Source organism: Podarcis muralis, chromosome 10 (assembly GCF_964188315.1).
Source record: "Podarcis muralis chromosome 10, rPodMur119.hap1.1, whole genome shotgun sequence".
NCBI classification, from domain to species: domain Eukaryota; kingdom Metazoa; phylum Chordata; class Lepidosauria; order Squamata; family Lacertidae; genus Podarcis; species Podarcis muralis.
Genome location: NC_135664.1, coordinates 47,088,618 through 47,111,679, shown reverse-complemented (window position 1 = coordinate 47,111,679; position 23,062 = coordinate 47,088,618). Strand labels below are relative to the sequence as shown.

At 46.7% G+C, this 23,062-nt stretch overlaps 1 protein-coding gene across 1 annotated transcript in view; it reads left to right on the top strand.

The window, feature by feature from the left end:
- Positions 1–10,867: 10,867 nt before the first annotated feature.
- The window catches only part of MGAT3 (beta-1,4-mannosyl-glycoprotein 4-beta-N-acetylglucosaminyltransferase), a 50,866-nt gene continuing 38,671 nt past the window's right edge, over positions 10,868–23,062 (top strand). Inside the window, exon 1 of the mRNA XM_028745590.2 lies at positions 10,868–12,034. The gene's annotated coding sequence lies outside the window, so the exon portion shown is untranslated. The remainder of the gene's footprint in view (positions 12,035–23,062) is intronic.

The following is a 23,062-nucleotide window of genomic DNA, read 5'->3' as shown; positions in this document are numbered from 1 at the left end:
TTAAGTGGGCAGCAAATTTGAATGTATGTATTTTTTAAAAATAAAAAAATGCTTCAGAAAAATGCTCACAAGCACCATCTTCAAAGAGGCATTCTCTCTTCTCTCACACACAGGAGGAATCTTTCTTCTATGACAAGGGAACCTGTGACCTTCCGAATGTTGCTGGACTCCCAACTTCCATCAGTTCCAGGTACCATGGATGATGAGGACGGTGAACCAGGAACATCTAGACAGCCACAGATTTCCCTACCTGTCATCTAAAATGACGTGTGCTATGACACAGGTGTGCACCATTTAAAAAACAAAGTATGCTTCTTGTTTCAGAAAAATTATTTCACCCGTATGCAAATATGACCAACAGATTGACTATAACTCATAGGATTAGACTAAATTTCATTTCATTGGGTTGCAGCTGTTACTACTACTACTACTAGTAGTAGTAGTAATAGTAGTAGTAGTACTAGTACTATTACCATTTCATTCCTGAACCAACTGCATTTCATATGTGTTCTATTGAGAGAGCCCACTTTGTAGATTCTGGTTAAAGCTATGTTTGGAATGTGCAGTGAATCCATTAAGTGCTTATTTGTATTGATTGGTCAATTATCGCTTTCAGGCTGTGTACCCAGATTCACACAGCGCCAACAATAACAGAACACAGAAGGCACGAGTGACATCCATACATAAACTCCAGTGGGAAGCTCTCTGTGAAGTGCACAAGCAAACATTTAATAGCATCTTGGAAGAGACAGCTGCTTACAAGCATTGCTTTTAGCATGGGTGGGGGAGGGAAGACAAGAAAAGAAAAAAGAAAAGAAAAGAAAATGCCCAGCAGTCAAAGAAGACAAGGAGGGGATGAACCTCCAGCACCATGGCCAGCCTCACGGTCGACAACAGCTGTCGTGGACTACAAATCCCATCAGCCCCAGTTGCAGTCCAAAATAGCTGGAGGGCACCATGATGTGAAAGGTTGTCCTACATTGAGCTCTTCTCCCAACAGCTATTGGCCTTGATGAGTACAGTATATAGAAGTGGGATGGGGGAATGTTGGCACTCCAAATATTGTTGGACTACAATTCCCATCATCCTTGAACAGTGACAATGCTGCTTGGAAGGGTCCAACAGCATATGAAAGGTCACAGGTTCCCTACCCTTGTCTTTGAAGATGGCACTAACTTTCTCTTTTAAAAGTAATATACATTCAAATTTGCTGCTTAGTTAACAGAGGCACATTTTTAGCTGATTAACAATGCAATCACATGCATGTCCACTCAGACCACCACTTACTGAACTGGACTTTCTTCTATTTAAATTTCCCCTTAACATTAAAGATGCAAATGTCTTCCCTGTTGTTCTTCTCGCTTTGTGTGCTGCATCACAGCGGTCATTTATGCATCACCAAAAAAAGAGGATGAAAGAAGGTATTGATTTGCAGAAAAATTGCATGTCCTAATTTAAATGTACAGTTAAAATGCTTTTCCCAGAGAAATGGGCCTAGTACCATCACTATCAATCTTTAGGCACCAGGTGAAAATATTCTTATCAGGGCTGGCTCACCCATGAGACAAGGTGAGGCAACTGCCTTAGGTGGCAGGATCCACAGGGACAGTAGATTTTTATTTCCTGTCTTGTTCCTGATGTAGATGTTCACTCAGCCTTTCTTCCCTGGTGGGGATCAGGAGGCTCCATTTTGTGGTTTGCCTCAGGCGGCAAAATGTATTGGGCCAGACCTGATTCTTATTTACCTATTATGAGTTTTTTGTTAAAGTTTTTCATAATACAATAAAACAGCTGCTTCAAAAAGTACAAATAGAAAAAGTAGAATATGGAGTCCCCTCTTAAAATTAATTCTTAGCCCATAACACCCACAGAAGATAGTAGCTCCTCCCAGCTCTCACCTGGGATCTTTCCTTTCTCCTCCCAGTCTCTCACCCTGGGAGACCGACATTTCCCTGTCTCTCACCCTGTGTTCTCCATCTACCACCTGCCACCCCCATGAGTATACACCTGATTCTCATTTACCCAGGGATCTTACTCCTACTTGGTGTTCCTCTTTTAGGTGGGTGAGGTATGTGGGATGTGTCCTTTTTATGTTTTTGCAGGGTGAGCCTTTTTAGCTAATAAAGATTTTAGTTTCATTTGGTATTGTGGGCTTTTCTTTTTAAAAAAAATGGAAACCATTTTGAAACAATAAAATGTAGCAAGTGATAAAATAATAATAATAGGTACAAATGTAAAAAATATTAGCTAGGGTTAAAAGTTAAAATATTTAAAACAAAAACTATACCCCCTCCCACTATAATTTAAAGAGAAATAAATAGACCGCCTGAAATATACTCAGTCGAGAGTGGATTTCATGCTCTTTATTCAGCTCATAGTGGTGAGGAGGAATGGAAGTTCCCCCAGAATGTCTGCTTTATATACCGTACATTATTTACACAATGGGCCCCACGTGGTTGGCTAACTCTGGGATTCTCCTGTAGGCCAATCAGGTCGCAGATTCACTTCCTGGAGCTGGATTGGGTGGCTCCTGTGGACGAATCAGACTGCTGCATGAAGCCTATTGTTCTAGGACCAATCAGGCTGCTGCATTCTGAATCCTATTGTTCTAGGACCAATCAGACTGCTGCATTTAGGATCCTATTCAACTCAGTACATAACACCTCCACATAACAGGGAAGACTGAGACAAGATGGCCTATGTACCTGCACAGGTGCAAACTGTAGATCTGCGCTCTCTTTACTTCTGGCTCTTTCTCATTAACGGAGACATGAACCACACAAACAAAGAACACCTTTAAACAGAGAACAGTCTCTATAAAGTAGGGCAGATGCCACCTTGTCTCTTGTGTGCAGAATTCTGCTACTGTCGTTTCCCAGCCCTCCTCCCCCAACCCAGCCCTGATACCTCAGTCAATCCATCCCATTGGTGTGTTTTTTTAGACTGGGAAGTACAAGCCCTTCCCAGTTGGGGCATGCAAACAATGTCTGGGTCAGCACAGTCTTATTGCAATGGGCATTGTAAAGAGCACTTAGGCAACACAGTGCTTGAACATAATGTGCTTTTCAAAGGTTATGCTCTAAATCAAGGGTTGGGAACCTCAGGCGGGGGCTGGCCTCTTTTTCTGGCCCTTCCTAGGCCACACCTCTCTCCAGCCTTACTCTGCGCTCTTTGCAAGTGCTTTTGCCTGGTTGGGATATGTAAACATGCCTCTTACTTGACTGGATGCAGAGAGACGGGCTTGTGTAGAAACCATGGACTTTTGAGTAGCTGAAACACAGACAGCCCAACAAAGGTAGAAGTCATACCTGTTGCTCCACCCACTTTTGCCTCTGGCCACTCCCACCAGTGGCATGAGGACCTTGGGAAGTTGCCCATGAGGTTATGCAGCCCTTGGGATGGAGGGTAGGAATCCACCACCCCTTCTCTACGTGCTTTGTTCTTGTGCTAGAACAAACATTTTCATTTACAGGTTTTGAATAAAGACAAAACAGAAAAGGATTTAAATACCGGCATATCAGAACACAACCATAAAAACATGATATCTAGCACATTGCTCTAGCTTAGGGGTTAAAGGCTGTAGAAAAGAAAACGGACAGCTACATTTCCAGGGTCCAAAGGAAGTTATTGATCATCCAAGGAGACTTTCCTTCACCCAGCAGAAAGTAAAAGTGAGACTCTCTATGCTGCTGCTGCTGAAGGTCCAACAAGTGTGCAAAACTGAAGAACAAAAAATGAAGATGAAAGGTAGCCAGAGGCAAGCCTTTTATTGTGGTGGCAGGGTGTGTGTCTTCTGACATTATAAGCCCATGAAGCAATCAAAACACATTTCAGTTGTGTTTCAACACTGGCAACGCCACCACCGGCAACGGACCCAGATGAGGAAGCAATTGTGTGGGATTAAGTTCCCAGTCACAGAAAGCATTCTAAGCCTGTTCAGCTGAATATGCAAAGAAGCTCTTTCCAGACTTTGTCAACTTGAGAAAGTCAGGGCTGGAGCCAGTGGGGGCAAGGGAAAGCCTGCTCTCCTACAACCCTTATTCTCACATACTTCTGAAGGTGGCTCAGTAGAGTTTGCCACTCAACAGAAAGTGTCCAGTCTCACCTATTAAAAAACAACAACAACCAGGTCTACAACCCAATTGGGGGGGGCGGGGGGCGGACAGATTTACTAAAATGGTTTTGTTCTTAGAGCTTTCATTTTTGTGTTTTGTTCTATTTTCATCTTATACGATACTTCTGTGGCTTCATGCTATGAAGCAGCTTATAAATTTGTTAAATAAAATACAGTGCTAACTGGCACTGGACTGAGGCTTGCAGGGCTATCCTGTGAAGACTAAAATGTGCTTGGAAGCTTCCATGGCTATCAATGGGGCCCAATCCTACTTTCACACAGACAATTCACTTGTAATGGTAGGCCTGGACATTATCACCTATCCCATCCCATTACAAGATTACTATTACTATTAGGCATGAGCCAGTGAAAGTTAACTACTTTTCACTCCCATTCAGTTCAGTGGGAAAGCAAACTTTGTGAGCTTATTTCAAACCCATGGGATGTGCTACAGTGGAAGGACTTTATGATTTTCTTCTTATTTTACAGCTTCCTAAACATTTTAACCTAAAGCACGCTCTCTCATCTTTATCAGCAAGCCTTCCCACGTGATCCCTCGAAGCATTCTTCAGCTGCGTTTCCCCCTCGGCCTGCAAATGTGGTGCCATTTATGGCATGCAGTTTGCATGGGAGTGAATGTGCACAATTGTGTGCCAGAAGCACTGCAAGTAGGTTCTTCCCTTTGAGGGTGGGGAGTTCTTTGGCTGCTTGCCCTTCGCCACTCCTTCGGCTTCTTCCTTCTCCAAACTGAACTACAAAACATGCAGCCCGTTGTGCAAGTTGCTGTTTGCACAAAGATTCAAGCTGTTGGTGCTGGCTTGCCCACTGCCCTTATCTTTAAGCAACAGGAGGTGAGCTGGAGAAAGAGGCGGAGAACTGAGTGATAGGAGTCGGGGTGAGGTGAGGGGATCTCTAGAAATGCAACCTCCTCTCTCCCAGGATGCCAACCACCACAATTCCATTAACCACCCCACATACATGCACCCACATGTATATGAAAGCAGCCAAGCCTTGTGGCACCTTAAAGACTCACAAATAAACTGTAACAGTGAGAAAACTTAGGCCACAGTACAGTGCCGCAAAGTTTCTCTGTTGTTTGTGTCATATGGCTGCCCTTGGGAACTTATGTGCACCCACCCACTTACAAACATATTTCTCATCCAGATCCTTCCTATTGATTTATTATGCTTTGATCAGCTGCAAGCCGTAAAAGCCTAAGAGGTGCAACATCAGGCCAAGCATGACAGCTTTATGCTGCTGCTCCAGACAGAGAGCCCTACCATTAGATAAAGTGAAGCAATTGCCTCAGGCGGCTGATGCTGGAGGGGCTGGTTCTCCTAAGCCACCCAACCATTCCCCCTGTTGGAGAACAGAGCTGTGCATGTTACACTGCCTGTTCTGCCTAAACGTCTAGACTAGCCTGCTATGCTATAGAGATGCTATCACCTCATTTATATTGAAATGAGACTCAACTGCCAGTCCAGTGGGTTTCTATACATGGAATGGGGTGGAGGTAGCATTTTCCCTTTCGCTTCAGGCAGCAAAATGCCTTGGGCTAGTCTTGCCTTCAGTCTTGCCCTGCTTGAAGACTTCCCAAAGGGATCTGCTTGGTTACTGTGGGAAACAGCATGTTGAATCAGATAGCCCTTTGGTCTGGCCCATATTTTTCTTAAGAAGATTGACCCACAGAAATAACAAAGGATGCTGTTGGTCAGCCCTTGCAGGGCTGCTTCTCATGCATAGCCACACAGCAGACATATTTGGTTCATCCATTTCCCTCTTTCTTCACTATAGATTCTTTGTCTCCTTGTCACTTGAGCAATGGCCTGTAATAAGCACAGCAGAAACCCTGGACTGAAGAAGTGGGAATACGTGTCATGTCCACTGTAGGGAACTTTCTGAACAAGCTGTTCCTAGTTCTTTGTATATGTTATTGTTGTTGTTTAGTCGTGTCCGACTCTTCATGACCCCCTGGACCAGACCACGCCAGGCACTCCTGTCTTCCACTGCCTCCCGCAGTTTGGTCAAACTCATGTTCATAGCTTCGAGAACACTGTTCAACCATCTCGCCCTCTGTCGTCCCCTTCACATATATATACTCTCTCTATAAAAAATTTTATTAGTTTTTTAATATACCATTTTCAACAGTAATTAAATATACTTTTACATCTTATTCATTTTTTTTTAGTTCCATCAGTCCTGTCTGAATTTTTTTCAATCTAGTTTCTTAGTATGCATTTCTTATTTTCCCTATTACATTTCAAACTCATAACCAATATCTCTATCTTTTTCTACTTTGTAACACTTCATATAGTTCTCCTTACAAAACTTCTTGTAGTCCTACTAGCGTAATTTGTTGATTACAGTTGCTCTTCAATTAAGTCATATACTTCTTCCAATCTTCTATAAATCTCTGGTCCCGCAGGTTTCGAATCCTTCCTGTCATTTTGTCCAATTCTGAATAGTCCATTAATTTCGTCTTCCATTCTTCTTTCATCAGAATTTCTTCTTGCTTCCATTTCTGGGCTAACAATACTCTTGCCGCTGTTGTTGCATATAAGAACAGTTTGACATTTGTCTATTAATGTCTTGGCCTATAATACCAAGTAAAAATGCTTCTGGTTTTTTTTAAGAATGTATATTTCAACATCTTTTTCATCTCATTATATATAATTTCCCAGAAGTTCTTTACTTTATTACATTCCCACCACATGCGATAAAATGTTCCTTCTTTTTCTTTACATTTCCAACATTTATTATTTGTCTTACACATTTTAGCTAATTTCACTGGTGTAATATACCATCTATACATTATTTTCATCACATTCTCTTTCAAAGCATTACAGGCTGTAAATTTTATCCTTTTATTCCACAGCCTTTCCCATTCTTTAAGTTGTATATTATATCCAGTCTTTTGCCCAGTGTATCATTACATTCCTAGTTATTTATTATACCCAATAAAGAACTTATCAAACCAGGAAGTAGAAAAGATTGATTTATTATATGGGGGGGGGGAGGGAGTGTGTGCTGCTTTAGAGGGTAAGATACAAATATGTGGGCAACACACACCTTAGTCCTGCACACTTTAATCCCAAAAAGAACTACCCCAAAGGTCAGTGAATGAGTGCAGCTACGTGCCACAGACTCACAGTAAAAAGAAGAAAGGAATACCTGATCTTGGAGTTTCATGGAACACAAAGTCAAGAGATCTGTGCCTTTTTCGAAATGTAAGCATTTACAGTATCTTAAACTCCTCTATCAGCCATGCAACAGAAATCTCTCAGTGAGACATAGGGCTGATGTGTGGCAAGAAGGGGTTCCAGTGGAACGGTGAGTTGACAAACCACTGTAAAACCTTGGGTTTAAATATAATTGGAATCTAACTTTTCATGAGCAAAGGGAAGGGGCTTGCTCAGTGAGTGAATAATATGACACCAAATCCTTTCAACTGTGGTTTGTTCTCCCTGGTTTACTATTGTGTTTCTGCAATATAAGTATGAAGTGAGGATGACATGAGCTTAATTTTGGGAAGGCCACATTTTATCTTTACAGTTCTTGAATCATAAATTTTGCCTTAAAAGTGATCTTTCTTGTCTTCTTCCTGCCCACGGGAGGCTGATCACTAGATCTTCCTGGCTAATAAAAGGATTAGAATGCTGATCTTTGCTGCAACTATTAGGGGTCAGGAATTCAGCTGTTCTCTGAGTCATGTATGAGATAGGTGCTTGTAACCAGGGTCAGAGATAGTTCATGCGGGATATCTTTCATATTAAACTTATGCCACGATCCAAAGAAATACAGTAGTACCTCGGGTTACGAACAGTCCTGCTTATTAACGCTTCAGGTTATGAACTCCACAAACCTGGAAGTAGGTGTCCCGGGTTGTGAACTCTGCCCCGGGATACAAACGCAATCCGCTTCCAGGGCCTATGTAGGGAATGCGCGCCTGGGATTAAGAACGCTTCGGGTTAAGAACGGACTTCCAGAATGAATTAAGTTCATAACCCAAGGTACCACTGTAAACCATGTACAAAGTCCAGAATAGCACCCATTGTTACAGTAAGAGAGCTGCTGCTGTATTTGTGGCCCTGCCTGCTCATTCTGCTAAGCGGGGGCCCCAGACTTCTGCCCCAAAGTTGTGTCTGATGGCACCACTGTTTAAACACCAATAATACAATATCTGTTCCCAACTAACAGAAGGAGACAGCCTTACTGTAGAGGGAATTCACACTCGAAACCACTACTTGGTGGGGGGAATCAAGAGTGTATTATTCCAACACTGGAGAAGAGGAGTGTGCAATTTCCAAAGGAATAAGCAAAATGAAGAAACAAAAGGGTTTACAAAATGTAAAGGAATTGCTAGGTGGGGTGAGAAGCCTTGCTAGCATTTTCCTTTTTTTAAAAAAAAGGTCTGCATAAGCATTCCTGGGTTTGAATGGTACCGTGGAGACCCCTTGAAAACAACCCTGCTCATGGTGTTTTCCCCATGAAACTGCTAATCGTTAAAGGTGCTGGTACTGGTTTCAGAAGCCCCACACTGCCTGGAGCCAGGATACCTAAAAGACTGCCGTACCCTTTATATCCCCAACTATCACTGTGCTCTGCAGGAGAGGGCTTCCTGCATATATCATCTCATCAGGAAGACACTTCTGTAGGAACTGGGCTTCCGTGTGGTGTACCAACCCTTTCAAACTCTCTCCAACTACATATGTAATGTAATATGTAGTGTCAGTCTTGGGAGAAGGACAATGACAGGCCTAGACAGCATCTTGAGAAGTAGAGACGTCACCTTGCCAACAAAGGTCCGTATGGTTAAAGCCATGGTTTTCCCAGTAGTGATGTATGGAAGTGAGAGCTGGACCATAAAGAAGGCCGATCGCTGAAGAATTGATGCTTTGAATTATGGTGCTGGAGAAGACTCTTGAGAGTCCCATGGACTGCAAGAAGATCAAACGCATCCATTCTGAAGGAAATCAGCCCTGAGTGCTCACTGGAAGGACAGATCGTGAAGCTGAGGCTCCAGTACTTTGGCCACCTCATGAGAAGAGAAGACTCCCTGGAGAAGACACTGATGCTGGGAAAGATGGAGGGCACAAGGAGAAGGGGGCGACAGAGGACGAGATGGTTGGATAGTGTTTTCGAGGTTACCAGCATGAGTTTGACCAAACTGCGGGAGGTAGTGGAGGACAGAGGTGCCTGGCGTGCTCTGGTCCATGGGGTCACGAAGAGTCGGACACGACTAAACGACTAAACAACATGTAGTGTCAGATTATGATATCAGACAAGTGCCACCCCCATTCTTTTTTCCTCCTAAACACCTCCCTGCCCCCGCCTCTCCCGGACTTATAGGTGAAGGTTTTTATCTCAGTCTGCATTGGATTTGAGTTTTTTAAAATTGTTGGTGTTTAAATTGTCAAGTTCCTTCAATGTGTTTCCTGGGAAGCAATTTAACAATGAAATGGAAGGCCCTGTGCTCTGAAAGGCAACTTACAAATTCCTTTAATAAATGAACGAATTCATAGCTAAAAGTAATCAGTGACTCAATCAGTGGATGAACACAGCTTGAAAGGTCCTCATGTCTTCGTCCCTTGCCATGTCACAAGCCTTGCCCAAGAGGGACTTGTGCAACCGCACTGCCACATAGGATTCATAATCGCATTTGCTGGATTGCTGCATTTTCCCAGTGACAAAATAACCCAGTCTGAATGCTGGGGGAATATTAACTTGGCACAACAAATGTTCCACTTTGTAGGGAGGGGAATAATTTGTATCACTGGCAAAACAAAATGAACAATGGCTGCTAACCTGTGCATGATTACTTGCGAGTAAGATGCACAGAACTCTGGGGCTTGGTTCTGAATAGAAATGCAGAGGATTGTGCTGACCTATACATTTATTGCCTAGAGGCAGTAACAGGGTAGCCTTTCCTTCTGCTTCATAGAGAGCAGTTCTCTCTTTTTGAAGGGATATTGGAGGATAGTCCTATGTTTGAAATCCTCTGTCCAGTCTAAGGCCACTGTCCAGTCTAAGGCCAATCTATAGTTCAAGATCCATCAGGAGGGAGAGCAGGGACCTTGAAGGGTGGTCCATTGACAGCAAACTGAGCAGCCACACTGGTCAGATGTACTGAATGACTGTATCAATGTCTAAATTTGCATCCATACATATAAGTTAGCCTATGTAAATTTTAGGTAAATATGTGCCTTCCATTTCCTGTTCTTTGGTGATGGATAGGTAGCAAGGAGGGTTTGCTGGAAGGCTCATAAAATGCGCCCCCCCCCATGGGTGGGCCAGTCTGAACTGGAGTGGAGCTGTGCCTCAAACTGCAACCCGACCCACCTATTTTTGCCACGGCCCTCTCTGGAACAGGGTGTCCGTTGTGCCCATTTTACAGACGGTGCCTTGAACGCGCAGCACATTCAAATCCAGGCCTTGCCGGGTCCACTCCCAGCTGTCCGCTGCACCGTCCTGGCAGCCTTCCCTGCCCTTTCAGGTGCCTTGGGAAAGGGCCTGCTCCCCACCGCCCGCCCCCTTCGTCCCCGAGCTTGGCGCATTCCTTCGCCCAGCACAAGTGGTCGTGCCCAGTTCAGACACTCACCGAGCCCACCCCGCCGTCTCCTCCCCGCCCTCCCGCCGCTCCCACCCCTTCCCAACTCGGCTTCCAAACACAAGGCGTTCCTTTGTATTGCCTTCCATTGCAGAGGCAGAACAGGAGCGCGAGTGCACAAAAAGACACACACACACACACACACACACACACACACACACACACAGCTCTTTAAGCTGCAAAAGCCGCCGCCAATTGCTAGGCGTAGATTTCCACACTCAAATATCCGTCCCGGTTTTTTTGTTTTTGTATTGTGAGGGGCGTCGGGTTGAGCTCGCTTTGAAGATGGTGGGGAGCCCACCCTCGACTCCTACCTAGATGCAAAAAAGAGAGAGCGCCTCTGGGGGTCACGATGATGCTCGGATGACTTAATCCCTCTCCTCCCGACGAGTCCTTTCTCTCCTCATTCCCTCCCCCGTCCGCTCCCTTCCCTACTTTGCGTCGGGGTAGGGGGCGGGATATTTTTAAACCGGAGGAGGGACGGGAAGGTGGGGAAGGAGCTGCGGCGATCTGGCAGAAGGAGGTTTTTGGGGGGGGGGCTGAGAAGGAACCTTCGGGGGCAGAGCGGCGGGCGGAAGGGGCACGGACGGACCCCCGCTCTCACGCACGCAGGGCTTTTGAATGACTGCAGCAGCAGCAGCAGCAGCATAGAGACCTGCCAGGCGAGGCGAGGCGAGGCGGGAGGGAAGGAGAGCAGCCCTCCCAACCTGATCTCTCTCTCCCCGTTAGCATCGGGCTCCCTCCTTTGGCGGCTCCGAGGAGGAGGAGGAGGAGGCGGGGGAGGAGCCTCGGCCACATTATTATTAGAACTATTAGTATTATTCTTGCGCGAGGAGGTGATTTCCTCCCCCCCCCCCCACGCACACATTCCCTATTTCTGCCCGGATCCATCGCCTCGCCTGCCCCGCCTGCCCCCCCCTCTCTCCCTCTCTCTCTCTCTCTCTCTCTCTCTCTGCGCCTTCATAATCACCACCATCTTCATCATCCTCCCCTCTCTTCATCCTGCGCTCCCTTCGCCTCTCTCTCTCTCTTCCCCCAAACCACGCTCCGCACCCCGGTGTGTGGGTCCCTCGCCTCCTCCCTCCCCTGCAGAGGCTGCTGCTGGAGGGGGGAAGGAGGAGGAGGAGGAGGAGCAGGGAGGTGGAGGGCTTTCGCCCCGGCTGAGCCATGCCGGGGGGCGGCCACGGCTGCCGGAATCAGGGATGGGGCGAGAGGCTGCTGCGGAGTCCAGCATCTCCCCACCGGGGGCCCGCGAGGCAGAGGAGCCGCCGCCGCCGCTGCCGCCGCCGCTGCTGAAAAACAACGGGCGATGGGTAAGTGGGAGATGCCCCCCCTTCACTGCCCCCCACCCGCCGTCATGCTCTCCTCTCCGGCCCTCCTTCCCCCCTGCCCCCCCTTCCAACTTGCACTCCGAACCCCCCACTCCCCATCTCACTGCCACCCTTCCCTGCCCCATTCCACCCATCTTCCCTTTTGACGTGTGTTCCCATTCCACCCCACATCGCTCCTGACCCCAAGGGTCTCCCTTGCCACTTGTGCCTCCTCGCTTCGTCCCTCCCCCCCCCACCAGATCGTCAGATCTTTGTGTATGGTTAGGAAAGGGGGGGGGGGCTTCTTTGGAGGCACAATTATTTTAAGACTGTAGGGGTGCGGGAAGAGGTCACAATCAGTCCATTCTTTGAGTCAGGGAGCTAATGGTGTTCTGGGGACCAGACACTCTGCACCATCCATCCAGGAGGAAACTCCCAAGTGTTTTTGAGCTTTCACTTGCCTTACTTCACTCTGAGGCTTAGAAATAATGGGGGGGGGGTTTGCAGATGTGTGTGTGTGTGTGTGTGTGTATGTGTTGGGAGAGTAAGGGGTGGCAGGGACCCTGCCGTCGCTCCCCCAATCTCTGCTGCTGCTTGTGATTGTAGTATATGGGGAAAAGAGGGAACTGGGGAGGGGGGGTTGGGTTTCCTTCTCTTCCTTAGCACTGTAGGGAAACGACCCACCTGTATCTGCAGGGATGGCTAAGACATGACCAGAGAGAAGATGCTGCCCCTTCTGAAAGACCATAACCCCAGCATCTCTCTCTCTCTCTCTGGAGGTGGGGGATGATGGGGATCTCCTGCATTGCAAAGCCAAGGCTAGATTGCAAGCCCACTCTGCCTTTCCCACCCTACAAAGAGAGAGAGAGAGAGAGAGAGAGAGAGAGAGAGAGAGAGAGAGAGAGAGAGAGATACACCTCAAAGCAAGGCTGGGAACCTACAAGCGCAGGCACTGCAGCAACAGCCCATCTGCTGCCCAGCTCTCAATGCCAGGAGGGCACTGATGGTGTATTTGTGCCAAGCCTGCACCGTGCTATAGGCAGTAAATAAGGGGGGGGGGGGGGAGAGAGATGAGATAAAGAGAGGTGCGATTTTGAACACTTATTCTATAGAATAAGCACAGAGGTTTTCCTTTCCGATCCACTCCCTCAAGCATATTGCTCATTGTGTTGTTGATTTTAAATGATCCCTAGACAGGGTTTGATACAGAAGCTGGGCTTCTTTCCCTTGGCTTATACATAGGGCCACTGGCAATGTCTGAAGATGCACAGCTAGACAGACAGAGCTCTCCCTCTCTGTATATTGTGGTGAAGGAGGGACCATCCGGTGCTGCTCCATCCCAGGGAGATGTGATTGTCTGCAGGAGCACAACAAAGGTGTTGTGGGGGGGGGGGGAGTGGAGCCTGTGCTGCAGATGTAAACCTACTTAGGCAGTATTATGGAAAGAAGGGGTGGGGAGAGCAAGCAGGAGGGATGGAAGAGAAAGAAGACTTGGACTTTCCTTTCTCCAGGGATTGGTGGGTTCTACCTGCTGGGTTCTCCTCTTGGGCCACATTAAAGCTGTCCTCTTGGCACATTTTCAGGACCACTAAATAGATCGGGCAAGAGCAAATATTCCCCCAAAGTAGAATTTTCACAATTAGGAAAGCTGTCCCCATCAGCAGCAAGGATAGCATAGCAGAGCTTTTTGCCTGTTGAAAGTTCTTCACACAAACCATCTCAGTAGTATTTAGAACAACCCTGTTAGGAAGGCCAGTATTTTTATCCCCATATTTGTAGGTGGAAGGCCAGTGGTGGCTTGCCAAAGACAACCTGGTGAGTTTGAGTTAGATCTGAACCAGGGACATACTTGACAATCATTTATAGGCTGCTTTTGCACATATGTACATCACATGAGTCAATGCACCATGGCTGGGAGTGGAATATATGAACTTGACTACACTGAAAAAGTATAGCATCCGAGTTGGGGCATTTTGTGATATAAATAACCATTTGTGGTGATAGATTGCAGCTGACTCTTTCACACATGCCAGTCATCACTTGATGTTGCAGTCATCATGGGATGAAGTTGCATGTTGAGCTAGACCTTAGGCTGAGAGGGTTACTCAGTTAACCAACAAATTTCCTGGAGGTTCAGATGTCTTTATGCCCCTCCGCAGTCACTGCTGAGAGTGGAAGGGGCTGAGTCATCTGTAAATCCCAAAATATACATACATTTCAGCAGAAACTGAATCATCCACAAGGCTCACTACCTTCCCATACCTAGGAGCACAGGAAGATGCATCCTACCAAGTCACACTGGCAATTGACCAAAAGGTTGGTGGTTCATGGCTACCCAGGGATGGTGGTGGGCAGGATTCCTGCATTGCAGAGGTTGGACTAGATGACCCTCAGGATCCCTTCCAACTCTACAATTCTCTGGTTCTGCATGCAAAGCATGTGATCTACCATTGACCTATGGCTCTTCCCTGACCTACAGCCCCTCAACTCCCTATACAGCCGAGCTCAGATCACGAGGAATCACAAATATCAAGAAAAGCAGCCCATTCCCCCATTCCTTGGAACTGCTGTGCTTCTCCCTCCACACCAGCATTTTTTTTAATGGCACAAGCTTTAATGGACTACCACCCATGCCATCAGATTCATTATGTGCACATGCTAGAGTGGTGGGATTGTAAGCAGAAGAAAAAGTAAATGCAGGAAAGCAGAGAGGCAGTGATAATTATGTGATCAGCAGAGTGGCCACACATTCCCAAACAAATCCTTGTGTCACCTGGAAATTCTTCATTTACCTAATTTTTCCTATTGATTATCTCATTTCCATTCTACGTTATCTAATCCACCAAACTCTAGTCACTTTAATCTATAGTACCTTTCCCTTCCCCCTGCGCTGGATGGCAGGGCACGCCATAGGGTATGTGATCCATGTGTGCTGCAAATCTGGGGTCAAATTTGACATTAACTAGGAACTGGCTGCATGGGTGACATTTTTTCAGAAACTTGAAAATAGTACAATAGAGCTATCGCCGCCTGATGGTACGCATGCTCTCTTTTTTTCCTATCCCATTGGCCTTTGGTCCAGCAGAATTTGCATTGCTTGAAAAATCTGCTTTGCCTATAGTGGGATGGATTGGTTTTTTTAAAATATGCATGTTAGTGTGGTTCTTCTGTACTTCATTCAAATCTCTGAAAGACTGTAGTCAGTACTCAGCCTGGATAGAAGAGGGGAACATAGGAAGCTGCCTTATATGAAGCCAGACCATTGAGCCACCCATCTCAGTGTTGTCTTCACAGTCTGGCAGTGGCTCTTCAGGGTTTCATTGCAGGATTCTCTCCCAGCCTGACCTGGAGATGCTGGGGGTTGAACATGTGACCTTCTGCATGCAAAACAGATGCTCTACCACTGAGCTAAGGCCCCTTTCCCTGAAGCCCCGCCTCCAAAGATAAGTTCCATTCCAAATAGAGAAGTAAAAGTGGGGATAATCTGTGCAGCATTTGGTGAGGCAATAGAGACAGGGGCATTAAAAAACAAACAAACCCTAGGTCTAGGAAGATGGCATTTTGTCTGTGTCTTTTGGAGGGGAGAAATGCCCAAATCTTCCCTTCCCTGATGCCCTTTGAGAATCCTTGAGTCTCTGCAGTGAAGTCTTGTTGTAAACAGTAGACTTGGACTGAAGCCTACAATTACCACAGGCTGTGGCAAAGCTCCCAGCCTAGTAGCTGGACCGACTGACTCAAGGTAGCTTTGCAGTAGAGACAGGAAGTTTGCTGCAGGTGTGACATCCTTTCCTGCTGGGGCGCTGTGCCAGATATCTATATCCCTTGGTTTGGATTCTGCAAATATGCAGACGACCCAAAACTGGATGCAGAGTGCACCCAGCCGAATGCGGAGAGGGAACCTGACCAATTTTCCCTGCGGGTGCCAGCTCACATTAAGAAGGCCCTTTCCCAGATTGCTGTCCAAGCAGCTGCTTCTAATACCATCATGTTTCTTTGCGTCTGTGGTGCCTGCTTGAAATGCCACCGTATCCCTCAAGCACTTTGAGCTGCTTCAGGGACATGCTATGGCCTCTTCCTTATAGAAAATATCAGGCAGGCAGGCAGAGATGCAGCTGAAGAAATAGGTTTTTGTTGCATTGCATCCTAGGATTTATTTTGATATAAACACACACTATACTCATGAAAGACAACCAGGAGACTGGAAACTGAACACACTTTGTCAGAAATCAGAGTCTCTTAGGTATAATCATTTTCTATCCAGAGTTCATGTGCTTATCAAAGTGCTGGTTTAGGGTTGTTTTTCTATTTGTCCTTATTTGCTCCTTGTGCCAGTATTTTTGTGGGCATGCTGAAAGTGGTGCATGCACATTACTATGGGATATACACAAAGCATACAGAGTGGCCAGGGACTAGGAGACATTTTAGGGTTGCCAACTCTTTCCAGCACAGTTTGTATACCTATTTCATCTTTGGGAGAAGCAAAATTTAGCTGGTGAATGGTTTCCTATCTCCAGTGCATCTCCATGCTTTGCCTGCTGAATTTCTGTTTGCTGTTAAAGGCACAGGAGCCTTGACAAAAAGAAATTTGGTAGCCATGAGAGAAACTCAGCAACAAATAATTTTAAAAGCTGGTGAAAGAAATTCTTTTTTTGGATCTTTTAAAAGAAAGGTTGGATAGATAGCCAATATAATTGACTTTCTCTGTTCCTTCTGAACCAGAAGAGGCAGCTGAGGTGTTAGAAAGGTGCTTGGGAGCTGTGATGGGCTGAATGTGGGCCAATAAGTTGAAGCTGAATCCTGAAAAGGCAGAGGTGTTATTTGTCCCAAGTTCTCACACCCAGAAGGTGGGAAGACAGTCTGTTATGGATGGATTTGCATTGCTCTGGAAGGGCTGGTCTGCTGGTTGGGGTGCTGCTGGATTCAACACGGTCACTGGAGGCTCAGGATACCTCAGGGGATAACAGTGCCTTTTTGCAGCTATAGCTGGTTCACCAGCTAGAGCCTCTTTTGGACAACAATGATTTGTGCCCCATGCTCTAGTCACTTCCAGGCTGGATTATTGCAGTGCACACCTATGTGGGACTGCCACTGAATACAACACGGATTCAGCAAATTCCAGAGACACACCTCATTGCCCTGGACTTTGACACCTGAGCTGTGTGTTTTCGGGATCCATCTTATTTTTGCAATTGTGAGCTGTTTTGAACAGTTTTGAACTGTTCTTAACATTGTATGTTAATTGTTGTAACCTTTCTCGGGACCTTAGAGAGTGAAGGGCAGGTCATAAATTAAACTAAAGTAGCAATAATGATGATGATGATGATGATGATGTGTGAATCTATAGCCAGAAGGTTTGCAGCATGTTCTTGTACGTAGGGGACTTTTGTAAAAGCAGAACCTCCCTTTGTTTGATCCTTGGTCCATCGCCCCCACTTGACTCTCCCCTAGCCCATCATGTAGCACAATCTCCCCCAGTCTGGTGCTCTCCAGCTGTTTGGGACTACCACTGACTGGGAACTAATGGGAGTAGTATAAAACAGCTGAAGGGCACCAGGTTGTGGCAGACTGAGGAAGGCCTCAAGGGCCTCTTCCTTCTTCCTTATCTTGTACCTTCTGGGCAGCCACTGCAACCGTTCTGTGGAGGACTTACACACTACTCAGCCCTCAGAAATGCTCCATGCTTCTATTCGCCCTTGACCTAAAAATGGCTAAATATGCATATACCCAAGATCTTATTTCACAGCATCTATACTGCTTAATTAAATAATAGCAATCTCTTGAGCGGTTTACATAAAATAGTAGGAACGTCTGCTATACTTGAACAGTTAAGGAGTGTGTATATAACCTGATTGCAGCTTATGCCATCTCTCTCTCTCTCTCTCTCTCTCTCTCTCTCTCTCTCTCTCTCTCACACACACACACACACACACACACACACACACACAGCTGTGTGTTAATCTTTTGGCTGGGGGATAAAACTCTGCACGGGGACAGAGGTCTTATCAAGCTGCCGCTGGATTTCCTGTCACAAGCTTTCTTAAGAACAACATCTTGAAGATTAAAAAAAAAAGCCAAAATGGGCAGATTGGATGAAGGAATGGAGTCGGGGGGGGGGCAGGATAAGTGCCAGTGGGGACTATCCGCCCAGGAAATTCTCCTGTAAAAGCCCCATTGAAACAGACAGGGGCAATGGGCACAGCTTCCCCAGAGGGCTGTGACTAACGGTTGCCAAGGCTGGCAAGGCTGGAGGTGGGGCCGCGCTCTCTGAAACGGGCTCTTTGTACATTGTTGGAATCTGTGACCCAGTCAGAATGGGATACGGTTTGAGGAGGAGGTGGCAGTGCTGAGGAAGCCTGGCACAGCCTGCAGCCATGCCAGGGTGGGTGGGTGGCTGGCCATTGCCTGGCATATCAAGCCCGGCTCACATCTCTGGGTCAGGTCATGTGCACCAAGGCTTACACTCACTGCGCATCGCCTGCGGTTGCACGCTGGTGGGTGTGGGCAGTGCTTTCTCCTCTTCCACCCTGCTGGGGGTGAGCACAAAGCAGGGGGAGAAGTATTTTCCGCTTGGTGTGCCACCAGGTTGGCAGGTGTGTGCTAGGAGTGGTCAAGCCATTCTGCTTTGCCCTTAAGGTTGTCATGAGAAGAATGACTGAGGGACATTGTGTCCCTTTGTTTGTTTTTTGTTTATGGACATTTTCCAGCATACAATACAATAAATAACAAACTAATCTAAATAAAAATTAAAAACAAAAGCAAAAAAGAGGGAGAGGGGAAAAAAAATACAAAGCCCCCTATCGGAGGTAGATCTTAACTGTTATCACAGATAAAAGCTGGCACATGCTCCCAGCTCTCACCTGGGAGCTTCCCTTTCTTCTTCCAGCCCCCCACCCTGGGAGATCTTCCCTTCCCTGCATCTCAAACAGGGTTTTTCCCCTTCCTTCCTTCCTTCCTTCCTTCCTTCCTTCCTTCCTTCCATCCATCCATCCATCCATCCATCCATCACCTTCCTCTGCATTCCTCATTAACTCAGAGCAGAGGACACCAAGAAACAGAATGAAACATAAGGAAGAATAAAGTGGAAAGAAAAAGAAAGAAAAAGAGAAAACTCAGGAAATTTAAACCAGGCACAGCCTAGAAGGACACAGTCCTGACCCCAGTCCAGATAACCAAGCTGATGCCAGCATGGTGATCGCTTCAGTCTAAGGTCCTGATCAAGCAGATTAATTGTGTATTGGCTTGAATCCAAGATGAAATTGACTAGTGGAGTTGCACTAATGGAGACAAGCCCTGAGGTGCTCATACGGGCCGTAGCTCAGTGGTAGAGCGTCGGCGCTGCATGCCAAAGGTCCCAGGTTCAATGCCCTGCAGTTCCAGGTTGGGCTGTAAAAGACACTACTGAGCTAGGTGGACCAATGGTCTGGCTCAAAATAAGGCAGCTCCCTGTATTCACCCAGGACATAGAGATGTAGGTTCTGAGGTGTCTCTAGACTGGCCTTTCTCAACTTTCCCAGCTGTAGTTGGACTCCATCTCCCATCATTCCTAGCCAGCATGGTCAGCGCTCAGGGATGATGCGAGTTGTAGTTCAACAACATCTGGGGACCCAAATTTGAGAAAGGCTGCTCTAGACCATTCATTCCCAAACTGGGAGAATTGCAGGTGTGCTGTGAAAATTAAGGGAATTACCGGTAGGTTACAATCCTATGCTCACTTTCTTGGGAGTAAGACAGAGGGGCTAACTCCTGAGTAGACATGCAGAGCCTTGTACTGTTCAGAAAAAGCTCCTGTGAGTCCGAAGTACCCATCCAAGAAGGAGGCTGCCTGTTGCCTCTCTGATGAGTCACTGCAGAATTACTTACTCCTTGGAGGAGAAAGCTTCTTGGGCCTTGCCACCTTCCTGTCAGAAGGGACACCCAGAATAATGACTCGCCCAGAAACAGAGGGAGTGTGTGTCCTCTGTGCACAAATAATTCTTGCCCTAAAAGAAAACGTTTTCAGGTGTAACCTCTTAATGTTGTAAGAGGAGCTGATCTCTTAACTGTCATCCAGTGTGCATGCATGCATGTGCTTGTGTGTGCCTCTGTATAAATTAACAGAATTGTAGCGTCAGAAGGGACCCTCAGCATCATCTAACCCAATCCCCTGCAGCAGTGGAGCGTATTTTTATGGTGCTTGGGGCACATGTGTGTGCCAGGGGGACATGGCGCAGAGCATGGAGGATGAAGGGAGCCTGCTGCACACCAGCCCTTGCCACCCACGTAGTGACACCAGCCCCAAACCGCTTTGCAAGGTTGGAATGATGCCAGCCTCCCAAAGTGGCACAGGCTAGGATCTGGGGAGGATGGCGTGAGAAGGATGCCATGCAGCCTTCCATCCCAGCCCCTCAAGGACAAGGCTGGGATCAAACGGTGCATGGCGTCCTTCTCACGCCACCCTCCTTGAGCCACGTTGTGATACTGAGATCTGATCAGATCCCAGCCTTGCAAAGTGGCATAGGGCTGATTCGGCTGCGTGGGTGGTGCAAGTTGCGCCCCCCCCCCAAATGTACCCAGGGTGAGCACCCTGACAGTCCCCCACCCTATGCTACGCCCCTGCCCTGCAGTGCAGGAGTGTGTACATAAATCAGCCTACTGTAGAAAGGTATGATATGCATTTGTTGCTCCACCCACTTTTGCCTGAGCCCCACCCGCCACTGGCCTGTGGCCCCTGGAAGATTGCCCGGAATGGAAAGCGGCCCTCAGGCTGAAAAATGTTCCTCACCCCTGGTCTACACTGACTGCCAGCTGCTCTCTAGACTTTTGGGCAGGAGTCTGTCCCAGCCCTACTTGGAGGTGCCAGGGATTTAACCTGGGACTTTCTGCAAGTGCTTTAACCTCTGAGCATCAGCCCTTCCCCAATGTGCCACCTTCATTCTCCACATCTACGGAAGTATTGCTTCTGGAATATGCTCTGCTCCTCATGCCCAAAGAAACACTTCCCTGTCTGTGAAACGTACAGCCTCCATGAGCAGCTTCATTTGCCAGCTTAACATTATGTGCTGCAGCAATGCTGATTGTTGTTCTAAGGGCAACCCGTGGATAGTTCATTTTAGAGTACGGTGGTACCTCAGGGGCCGGTGCTATCCTGAGTCCATCTAGGCCTTTTGCACAGACCTCACAGGAGCGCAGTACAGTGGTACCTCAGGTTACATACGCTTCAGGTTACAGACTCCGCTAATCCAGAAATAGTACCTCAGGTTAAGAACTTTGCTTCAGGATGAGAACAGAAATCGTGCAGCGGCAGCGCAGTGGCAGCGGGAGGCCCCATTAGCTAAAGTAGAGCTTCAGGTTAAGAACAGTTTCAGGTTAAGAACGGACCTCCAGAACGAATTAAGTTCTTAACCTGAGGTACCACTGTATTTCTCTAAGAAAGTGCATCAGAATAAGCAACCCCATTAATTAATGTGAAATAGCTAAGGTGGCTAACAAAATCAAAAGAGCATTTAAAAAGGAAGTCATCAGTTTAAAATGGCATTTAAAGCATAACATAAACCTCCTAGACCTGACTTCTGCTGCGTACAAACCTTACCTTTAAAGCACATGCCCAGCCCCACCAAAATATCCTGGAAACTGTAGTTTGCTAAGGGTGCTGGGAATTGTAGCTCTGTGAGAGGTAACCCACCATTCCCAGAATTCATTGGGGGGTTCTTTAAATGTATGGTGTGGGAAGTCTCCATCTCCTAAGCAGCAGATGAGATGTTACGCCTGGATTATCTCATGTCTACTTGAGACTGCAGGTCAGAGCTCACACGATTGAATGGTTCTTCATCCAAAGAAGTCCTAAAACTAAATGTCTGATAGAAGGATGCTAGCCTAGCCTTCTTCCAGCAATATTCTTTTTCTGTAAGCACAAAATTCTTTTTCTTCATCATGTCATCAGCACCCTATCATGTGAACTCCCAGTTGTATGCCAAAGTCATAAACAGGTTTATGAAAAGTAAATAGCCCTTCTAATGATGCCTCTCCCTGGCTGTTGTGGCCTTTCTGAAAATATAAAGCTCAAACCCTGATGCCAGTAACCTTTGGACTCCTGATTCATTAGGGCTCACTTGAAAGTTATGGCTGCTGTAGGTTTCATAATGACAGCAAATGTTTAACATACACAGAAAGGAGCCTGCAGTATAGATACACTGTCTAAAATGTCTTTAAAGTCAACAATCTTTTTATGGATGATTGTTGTGTTGGCTTCAGCCTTGCTGGTAAGGATACTAAACAAATACAATGGTGCCCCGCAAGACGAATGCCTTGCAAGACGAAAAACTCGCTAGACGAAAGGGTTTTCCATTTTTTGAGTCGTTCAGTAAGACGAATTTCCCTATGGGCTTACTTCGCAAGACTAAATGTCTTGCGAGTTCTTGCGAGTTTGTTTCCTTTTTCTTAAAGCCGCTAAGCTGTTAATAGCCGCTAAGCCGTTAATAGCCGCTAAGCCGCTAATAGCCGTGCTTCACAAGACGAAAAAACCGCAAGACGAAGAGACTCGCGGAACGGATTAATTTCGTCTTGTGAGGCACCACTGTAACTGAAAACGAACAATATGAGGAAAGCAGCGCATCTCAAAGGGAGAGGAACTCAGAGAATAATAAGCAATTAGCCCAAAGACAGACGTCATCATGGCAGAGATTGCTTTAAAATAAACTTCTACAAGCTATTGTTATAACTTGGAAGGCAGAAATCCATGCCAACCTGCCGCAACTCACCCAGATATCTACCAGGAGATCCAAGGATAACTTCAGCCTGCTCCTGATTGACAAGAGTTCTCTGCTTGCTGTCTCACCCTGCCCCCCTCTAGACCAGCCCTACCATTAGGGAAAAAGTGGACAGTGGCCTGTCCTGGGGCCCCTAAACTAGCCTGCTGACTTCAGATATGCTATCCTGGACAGTGTTTAGGTTAGTTGTAGGTTCCAGAAGGCCCAACAGATCATGGGGTGGCAAAATCCCACACAGTGGTGACCCTGTGGGCGCCCTGCCGTCTCTTGCTGCTGCTTGGGTTGT